The 9530-nt window shown below is 34.2% G+C and overlaps 1 non-coding gene across 1 annotated transcript; it reads right to left on the reverse strand.

Annotated features, from left to right (window-relative positions):
* Window positions 1-9212: 9212 nt before the first annotated feature.
* On the reverse strand, window positions 9213-9320 carry LOC133255557 (U6 spliceosomal RNA). Its single transcript, XR_009738971.1, has one exon. It is a non-coding gene; the product is annotated as a U6 spliceosomal RNA (small nuclear RNA).
* Between the last annotated feature and the right edge of the window lie 210 nt (window positions 9321-9530).

Consider the following 9530-nt stretch of genomic DNA (forward strand, 5'->3'; position numbering starts at 1 on the left):
AGTATCCTTTTTAATATTTATGTCACATATCCACTTAATTCAAAACACATGCAACTGCTTTGTACTTTAGAGTGTTTTGTCATTATCAATTGCAATGCATTTATGATGGTTGTCACTAAATATTAGTCAATATTATATTATTTCTGAAAAGTGATATATTCTGATAGACATATATGGTGAAAAATATTCTAAACTAGAGATGAGTATTACTTTTTGTACCTCTTTCCTCAAAAACCACAGAGAAAATAGTTTGCAGCTTTAACAGTTATATTATTTATAAAACATATAGCTTTGATTTTGTATATTTTATGTTAACTTCAAAATGTACATATGAAGTTATTTGCCTTTAAAAATAATAGTGAAAAGCTGGTTTATATGCCTTTTTAAAAAAATAAGTTAATGTGGTTTTTGCTTATTCTTTCTCAGTTGGTGAGACATTTCCAAACAGGGCTCTGTATAGTACTTTAAAACTGATTGGTTCCAATTAACAGTGTTTAGTGAAGGTTTCCATCCTCTACCTATTTTCCAGCAGCTTGTGAATATTTAGATTTCTCTTCCTGGTAAATTGCTTATAGCAGTTCTCACTTACAACAAAATGAGGAGGTGAGTTTTTAAAGGTTTGTGAAAAAAAGCTCGATTTTTGGCCGGACACTATTCACTTGTGGTGAATTCATCAGTGACCTATAGGGTGTTGTTTTCAAAATAGTTATGTACTTTATAAATCTAAATGACAAAACACAAATCTTTGAGAAAATAAAGATGACTAGAAAAAGTTATACAATTTGTAGAAATATAAAATTTGTCAAAAATATGATTATTATACAATTTGGCTATTCTAAGGGTCTCGGCTTCATCATGGGAGTATTTCATTCAATTCTGCATAATGCTATCCCCCTTCCCTAAGGGCTTCCCTGACGGCTCAGATGGTAAAGGATCTGCCTGCAGTGCAGGAGACCCAGGTTCCATTCCTGGGTCAGAACAATCCCCTGGAGAAGGAAATGGCAATCCACTCCAGTATTCCTGCCTGGAGAATTCTGTGGACAGAGGAGTCTGTCAGGCTACAGTCCATGAGGTTGCTAAGGGCCGGATATGACTGAGCGACTAACACATTATTCCCCCTAAAGAAAGTCTGTGAAAATGAATATAAGGGGCTCATCTTTTCTATAGTGAAGTTTTCTACACTGATTATTATAAAATTTGGGGGAGATGCATTATTTAAAGTTAGTCTTTTTCTATGTCTACATTCCCAAATTTACTTTCTGTTTTGGAAAATCTCAAGTATCAGTTAAAAATTATTGATTTCTTAAAATTCACAGTAAAAGCCAATAATGATGTTTTGGGTTTCTCTAGTGGATTATGCTTTAGGAATGAATATTCCACGTGTGTGTATATATATGTATACATGTATATACATGTATATCATATATATATAATTCTGAAATAAATAGCTATACAAAATATTTGCCTTCAAATTATTCTATATATGAAATATAGTATATACTACTATATTTAAAATGGATAACCAACAAACCAGCAAGGACCTAGTATACAGCACATGGAAATCTGCTCAATGATATATAGTAGTCTGGATGGGAAAGGAGTTTGGGGTAGAATGGATACATGTATATGAATGGCTGAGTTTCTTCACTGTTCACCTAAAACTATCACAACATTGTTAATTTTGCTATACCACAACAAAATTAAAAGTTTAAAAAACAGAGCATAATATAATGTATAAATGATTGCAAACATTTATATATTTATTTGATTTATTTATAAATCATAGAAATCTGCATTTCCATTTCATCTACTTTCCACTTAGAATGCTTTACTATTATACTTATGTTAAATATTTGTGATATTTATCTTTATTTTATATATGTACAATTTTATTCTATTGTATATACAGTAAAATATAAAGTCTGTTTAGTTGACCTGTGAAGTTGGGGATGGGGGGTAGATATTCTTTCTTGTTTGTAAGTGAAGAAACTGGATAAAAGTAAAGTAATTTGCCTAAGTTTAATGGCTGGTAACTGTTGATATGGGGCTCAGTTATTCCTGTTACTTATCCAACATAGTTTCCCCCATTCCAATATCTTACATTCACTTATGAAACAATACTGTGGATATCAAAGCACTATTATCTTCATCTAGACCATTCTGGTATTCCTGTTTTAAGCACCTTTCTTGTTATTTTCATTATGTAGTGAATGTTTATTCACAAGATCCAAAGTGCTTTAATTCTATTAAATGATTTTACCCTCCAGCAATGGTATCAGAGGATAAATATACTACTTAAATTCCTAGAGAATTTTCATTTCTCATATTAATCCTGGTAGGTAGACTTTTACCATTTTCCCCATTTTAGATATAAGTAAACTAAGGTCTAAAAGCTAAAACAGACTTTGACAGCAGGCTATCACACTAGATGATAACACCACCTACAAGCTGTGTGATCTTGCATGAGTTATTTCCTTTCTTTGGGCTTGCATTTTTCTGATATCCATGATGAATAAGATAATAGTTCTTATGTTTAAAAATAGCTATGATAATAAAATAGGTTTAATGTGGTTAGGAGAGTACCTGGTACCGGATTAGTTCTTTAAAAAGACAGCTCTTATTTCATTGAGTTTTAAATGTGTCTCAGATTTAATTTATCAATTAATTTAAACAGTAAAATTAGACATAAATTTAATTTTTTAATCAAAGATATATCAACATTAGAACCCTAACCAATCACCTATGCTCATGGCCACAGAAGTAAAGTCATATCAGCATTGAGTTATGTCTAATATGATAATATGATGAGAGCAGTTGTCTACAAATAAAACCAACATGGGATAAGCACAACAGGGTTACAACTAAAAGCCCACGTGAGGCAATACTATGCTGTAATCCTCTACTGATGGCTTCCTTGGTGGCTCAGTGGTAAAAAAAAGTCTGCCTGCAATGTGGGAGACCTGGGTTTGATCCTTGGAACAGGAAGATCCTCTGGAGAATGAAACAGTTACCTACTCCAATATTCTTGCCTAGAGAATTCCATGGACAGAGGAAGCTGATGAGATACAGTCCATGCGGTCGCAAAAGTTCAGACATGATTGAGCGACTAACACACACACAATCATCAACGATTGAATCTAACTCCTATGTGTGTACATGCTAAGTTGGGTCAGTAGTGTCAAGCTCTTTTGGACCCTATGGACTGTAGCCTGCCAGACTCCTCAGTGCCTGGGATTCTCCAGGCAAGAATGCTGGAGTCAGTTGCCATTCGCTCCTCCAGGGGATCTTCCCAACCCACAGATTGAACCTACATCTCTTACATCTTCTGCATTGGCAGGCGAATTTTTTACCACTATAGCCACCTGAGAAGTCCCCTAACCACTATAACTAAAGGAATAGTTTAAGTTAATAATATTCTATTAGTAGTAAATAACATAATTTATTTGCTGGAATTTAGAAAGAATTGTTTTTTAAAAAAGAAGAAAATAAATACCACAAGGCTACCGTTGTTCTAGTTATCTACCATTGCATGACAAAGCCAGCCAAAATTTGGAGACACGGCACCTGGTTTCACCTAGTGAAAATATCCAAGCATTCTCGGGAAAGGGAGTAAAAACTGTTAGTCTCAAAGTTTGGGATAGGTAACTGGCATGTAATCAATTATTCCTTATTCAATGATAAAAATAGTCCCATGTCTACCTAGATTCAAGAGGAAATAGTTGCCACCTTTTAATGGGAGAAATTTTAAAGAATCTGGGGCCATCTTTAATCTTCCACAACCATCCTAAGATAAATAGTCCACATACTTTCAACTATTTTTATCCATTTATATTTGTATCATAAAATCATATTATTTGTCAATGAATGAGATCACTTAATAAAAGACAGTATTTAAAGCTTTAAAAAATTTAATGCTTTTATAGTATTTCATTAATGGATAGCTATAAAGTCTGTAATTACTGCTGCATATTTCAGTTTGTTTATCATTTCTCGGTGTTAAAATCAATACCTTGATGAGCGTAATTACCGAGGAATTCCAAAGTAATTTCCATAAGAAATACTCTTAGAATCAGGATTACTGAATTTTAATAGGTACTGGGGAATATTTAAATGTGAAATTAAAACATGAATCCCATTAAGATATCTTTCCCCTATATAAATCAAAGGATTTCTATAATTCATCTCACTTCCACCACAAAAGAAAATTTGTAGAACATCTTCATAGAGAACTTTATAAAAATAATATATTTAATATGTTCACATTCAAGCAGTGCTAAGGATCAAATTCTTTCAGTATTTTATGTTTTGCTATGATTTATGCAATGGCTGCAATAATGGAATCATTGAGGAAATCCTAGATATTTTAGATAGACTGTGCCCACACTTTAGGTACTAAAATTCTGAACAATAACATGGAATCAATAAATTCTTAATTACATCTGAACATAAAAATGAACATTGCAAGAACCAGGATAAAAAAGTAAGAGGAGGTAGAAAATTCCATTCTAAAATAATCCTAGCTCCTCATTGGAAGTGCACCCCCACAATCCAAAATGTCAGTAATATTAATTCTAGTTATAACTGAAAATAATATGCAGTTATTTTGGATCAATAGGCTATTCTTAAACTATGTGGTCCTGTTGTGCTGTTATGCAATCTCCAACAACTTCCAGGACCCAATCATACTTCTCAAAGCTATTCTTCACAGAATACCAAGGGTATTTCGAGAAATTCTGGGAAATCAGATTCAGTAGCTTTCTCACTTGTTAAAGATAATAGCTACTTCCTTTGAAGTGTGGAAAGACTATGGCAGTGGAAGATATATTGAGTTAAAATAGATCTCTGGGCCTCTTGATTTTCTATTCAGAGAGGCAGGACTTTATATTGTTCTAAATCCTGATGATTAGGTTGGGTAGAGGAGCAAAACTAAGATGATACAAATCTGATATGTTTCTCTTAGGATTTATAGTTTTTACTGGTGAGAAATCAGTTTATCCACCAAGATAAGTATGTCATGTTTTACACTGAATATGCTTTTCCCCATGTAAAACATAATACAAGTTATTTAATATAAGTATTGATGCATTCCTCAAAAAGTTTTATTTCTTTGCATATAATATTCCTTTTATATTCTATATAGGCTCTTAACAGTCTGAATAATCAAAAAATGTGCAAAAGTGGTTACCAAACTTCATTAAATAAAAATTTTCAGGTATGTTTTGTAGATGGTCTTTCAGATCCTATATCATTACTCTGTAAACAGTCAATGTAAATTTATAATTTTAAAGTTTTTATCTTTTTTTCTCTAGAAACTTTTAGTACTTTAGTATATTTGCTTAATTAATTTCCTAATTAGCATTTTACAAAAGAAAGAGTAGCCAGAGATACTTTTCACTGTTCAATTGATACAGATTAAATGTAGATTACATTGTATAAATAACTATTTTTTTTGTTTGTTTGTTTTTTAAATAACTCTGCTGGCTCAGATGGTATAGAATCTGCCTGCAATGCAGGAGATCTGAGCTCAATCTCTGGATCTGGAAGGTCCCCTGGAGAAGAGACTTGGCAACCATCTCCAGTATTTGTGACTGGAGAATTCCATGGACAGAGGAGCCGGGTGGGCTACAGTCCAAGGGGTGGAAAAGAGCTGGACACGACTGAATCTTTTATTTTCACATAATACTAAAGGCGATTGAATCCTGCAGGCAGAACAATTAATGGATAACTCTGCCAAGATTTTCATTTGCTAGGTTAATATATATCACTTAGAATCAAACCAGTTGTCTGGTTATTCAAACACTGAAAGAAATAAAGCAATATGCAAAGTCATATTGTATATGTTTAAAATAATATTTAATTTTATATTTACATTATGCCTCTTGTAAAATGCTCCACTGGAACACACACACACAAAAAAAACGTAGCACAGAGAAACAAATAATAAATCATAATAGAAGTTAAAATGTATTGAGACTTCTAATCTGACACTTAAAAAGCCATTATGATTGTTCATTTACATGAAATTGATAGAAGGAAAATAACAGAGAGAAGAGTCTTCCTCTTTAATGACAAAGCAAATATTTTTTTAAATGTCCTTATGTGGTAAACAGCACAGATCTTTCTTATTTTGTCCATTAAAGTATTTTAGATTTAAATAGATGTTGGCTCTCTAATACTACAGAGTTAGAGACTAGAATTTAAATAGAATTTTATTAGACTAAGTCCATGTAGACTCTCAAGTTTACTTGAGAATTAAAATTTTTCAATACTTAACTATTTATCCATATAAAAACACCCATAGAGGGTTGTCGTTACCATGTTTCTAAATTCCATATATATGTGTTAATATACTGTACTGGTGTTTTTATTTCTGACTTACTTCACTCTGTATAATAGGCTCCAGTTTCATCCACCTCATTAGAACAGATTCAAATGCATTCTTTTTAATAGCTGAATCCCTGAAGAAGTGGATAATGCTATGTGCTTATATTTATACATATATGGTTTAAAGTGATTTTTATTTCATAAGCCAAGTTTTTTACAATCAGAAGTTATAATAATGAGTGATTATAATTGGGAAGGGTTAATTGATCAGTTTTCATTCCAATCCCAAAGAAAGGCAATGCCAAAGAATGCTCAAACTACCACACAATTGCACTCATCTCACATGCTAGTAAAGTAATGCTCAAAATTCTCCAAGCCAGGCTTCAGCAATACATGAACTGTGAACTTCCAGATGTTCAATTTGGTTTTAGAAACGGCAGAGGAACCAGAGATCAAATTCGTTGGATCAAATCTGCTGGATCATGGAAAAAGCAAGAGAGTTCCAGAAAAACATCTATTTCTGCTTTATTGACTATGCCAAAGCCTTTGACTATGTGGATCACAATAAACTGTGAAAAATTCTGAAAGACATGAGAATACCAGACCACCTGACCTGCCTCTTGAGATACCTATATGCAGGTCAGGAAGCAACAGTTAGAACTGGACATGGAACAAAGACTGGTTCCAAATAGGAAAAGGAGTACATCAAGGCTGAATATTGTCACCGTGCTTATTTAACTTCTATGCAGAGTGCATCATGAGAATTGCTGGGCTGGAAGAAGCACAAGCTGGAATCAAGATTGCTGGGAGAAATATCAATAACCTCAGATATGCAGATGACACCACCCTTATGGCAGAAAGTGAAGAGGAACTCAAAAGCCTCTTATGAAAGTGAAAGAGGAAAGTGACAAAGTTGGCTTAAAGCTCAACATTCAGAAAATGAAGATCATTGCATCTGGTCCCATCGCTTCATGGGAAATAGATGGGGAAACAGTGGAAACAGTGTCAGACCTTATTTTTGGGGGCTCCAAAATCACTGCAGATGATGATTGCAGCCATGAAATTAAAAGACGCTTACTCCTTGGAAGGAAAGTTATGACCAACCTAGATAGCATATTCAAAAGCAGAGATGTTACTTTGCCAACAAAGGTCCGTCTAGTCAAGGCTATGGTTTTTCCAGTGGTCATGTGTGGATGTGAGAGTTGGACTGTGAAGAAAGCTTAGCACTGAAGAATTGATGCTTTTAAACTGTGGTGTTGGAGAAGACTCTTGAGAGTCCCTTGGACTGCAGGGAGATCCAACCAGTCCATTCTAAAGGAGATCAGCCCTGGGATTTCTTTGGAAGGACTGATGCTAAAGCTGAAACTCCAGTAATTTGGCCACCTCATGCGAAGAGCTGACTCACTGGAAAAGACTCTGATGCTGGGAGGGATTGGGGGCAGGAGTAGAAGGGGATGACAGAGGATGAGATGGCTGGATGGCATCATCGACTCAATGGACGTGAGTTTGAATGAACTCTGGGAGTTGGTGATGGATAAGGAGGCCTGCAATTCATGGGGTCACAAAGAGTCAAACACGACTGAGCGACTGAACTGAACTTAACTGAACTGAATTTTTACTCCATGTTAAATCTGTTTCTTTGAATTTAACCTTTTTTTTTTTTTTTTCCCTGCTTTTGTAAGTATAATCATACATAATGCCCCTCTGCCCACCCCCTCTCCCCCCAACACACACACTTAAAGAGGCTTTGTTTAGCTCACATGAAGTTTGAACATCACAGGTTATTGTTAAGTCAGGAAACCCGATGTCAAGTTAAGGAATTTAGCATCCTTCTTTGTATAGGAAGATGTATGAGTCTGTGAGTATTGAAGTCATCTCAGCTATGGAGGCCAGAATTCTGCATGTTTACAGAGATGTTTTTCTGTTCTCTGGGTTCCCTTAGGGTCTTCCAGTTCACACTGGAGGGCTGTGATCACTGATGGCTGTAACATTCTTGGGTCCTTTGTGTAGGGAGTGGCAGTATTAACCAACATAACTCAGAAATTCATGTCTGGCAAGCCAGAATCGCAGATAACTGTGACATCCTTGTTTACTGATATGGCAGGAGATATTCCATTTCACACCACTCATGAATGACTGTAAGAAAAAGAAACTAACACAACCCTCTGCCTGAGGCTTGTCATTCTAGGAGATATTTGGAATAATTAAATGGTCTTTTTTTACTTTGTTTAATCATCTTCCCTCATCTCTGATCCATAAAAGAACCTGGTATCCAGGCCCTGACAAAATTGTTATTTTGTGATATTAGTCTACCATCTTCTGGATCAGCCAGCTTTCTGAATAAAGTCATACTCCCTGCCACACACTTCGTCTCTCAGATGTATTGGACTATAGTGTGGTGAGCAGTGTGAGCTTGGACTCAGTAACATGAGAATAATGCAATATGCCAAACCAACTTCCCAATACAGATTAAATTATTTCAGGGATTGAGTCACTCCTGGAGATTATCTATTCCAACATTCTTATTTGCAGATTTGCAAACTAAGGTCCCAGAGAAACAAAACTCTGTTCAATATCACATAGTTAAATGGCAAAACAAGATCAAGATCTATGTTCTCCTGATTTCTTTTTTTTTTTTTTTTTTGTGATGTGATTCTCATTTTTATTAAGAAAAACTACAATGCATGGGAAGAAAATTGAAATGATCTACATCATAATATTATTCATGGTTATGATCAGTTGATGAAATTATGGTTGATTTTTATTGCTCCTCAGGATTTATAAAACTTTTTTTAAGTATATCATACTACAGTAATTTTAGCATATTTATTTTTTAGTTTTTAAAATTTTTATTTTATTTTAAAACTTTACAATATTGTATTAGTTTTAAAAATACGGAACGCTTCATGATTTTGCGTGTCATCCTTGCACAGGGGCCATGCTAATCTTCTCTGTATCATTCCAATTTTTAGTATATGTGCTGCCGAAGCGAGCACCTCCTGATTTCTCATCTAGAATATTTAAAATATTACATGTTATTTTTTTGTATGGTATTAGCCATTTTAGTTATTGTATAATATTGGCAATTTAGTGTATCTCAAATTATACATGTGTTCTGGGTCGACTGTGCATTTTCTTTCTTCAAGTGCTTTCCTATAGAAAGCTAAGATTTTTTGTTCCCACTGATATGAATTGCAGAACTTGGA

Source organism: Bos javanicus, chromosome 1 (assembly GCF_032452875.1).
Source record: "Bos javanicus breed banteng chromosome 1, ARS-OSU_banteng_1.0, whole genome shotgun sequence".
Taxonomy (NCBI): Eukaryota; Metazoa; Chordata; class Mammalia; order Artiodactyla; family Bovidae; genus Bos; species Bos javanicus.